This window comes from Mus caroli, chromosome 9, assembly GCF_900094665.2.
Source record: "Mus caroli chromosome 9, CAROLI_EIJ_v1.1, whole genome shotgun sequence".
Lineage (NCBI taxonomy): Eukaryota > Metazoa > Chordata > Mammalia > Rodentia > Muridae > Mus > Mus caroli.
The window spans coordinates 105,398,306-105,398,840 of record NC_034578.1 but is presented as its reverse complement, the minus strand read 5'-3'; positions in this window follow the sequence as shown (position 1 = coordinate 105,398,840).

Here is a 535-nt window from a genome sequence, read left to right as displayed (position 1 = left end):
AACAAGTCTATGGGGACCAGGGAGTGGAATGCGATGGTTTGTATATCCTTGGACCAGGGAGTGGCACCATCTGAAGGTGTGGCCTTGTTGGAATGGGTGTGTCACTGTGGGTGTGGGCATAAGATCCTCATCCTAGTTGCCTGAAAGTCAGTCTTCCACTAGCCGCCTTTGGATGAAGACATAGAACTCTCAGCTCCTCCTGCGCCATGCCTGCCTGGATACTGTCATGCTCCCTCCTTGATGATAATGGACTGAACCTCTGAACCTGTAAGCCAGCCCCAATTAAATGTTGATTTTTATAAGAGTTGCCTTGGTCATGGTGTCTGTTCACAGCAGTAAAACCCTAAGACATATATATACACACACATATACAAATGTATATATATATATATGAGTGTATGTGTGTACAGAGTACAGGTGCCAGAGGAGAGGGTGTCAGATCCCCTGGACTTGGAGTTAGAAGTAATTAAAATGCTTTACCTGAGTTCTGGGAAGTGAAGTAGGGTCCTCTACAAGGGCAGTATGTGTTCTGAAT